Source organism: Penaeus monodon, chromosome 15 (genome assembly GCF_015228065.2).
Source record: "Penaeus monodon isolate SGIC_2016 chromosome 15, NSTDA_Pmon_1, whole genome shotgun sequence".
Lineage (NCBI taxonomy): Eukaryota > Metazoa > Arthropoda > Malacostraca > Decapoda > Penaeidae > Penaeus > Penaeus monodon.
The window spans coordinates 14,973,264-14,973,544 of record NC_051400.1 but is presented as its reverse complement, the minus strand read 5'-3'; positions in this window follow the sequence as shown (position 1 = coordinate 14,973,544).

The window sequence follows — 281 nt, the reverse complement described above, 5'->3', positions numbered from 1 at the left end:
TGGGGGGGAGGGGTAGAGCCCACATACCAAGACACGGAAAAAGAGAAAATTGTTCCCCTCGAAATCCGTTTCCAGACAGAGCTCCCAATTTCCCTTAACTATCCCGGGCGGCGGAAGGGAACTTTAAGAGGCGTCAAATCAAGCAGCTTATTAATTTAGGACTTTGCCCCCCCCCCCTCCCCTCTCTCCCCTACCCCCCCCCTTCCCCCTCACGCCCTTCTCTCAACCTATTCACTCTCTCATCTATTTAGGAAGTATTTTTCTTCGTATGTCTGCAATGC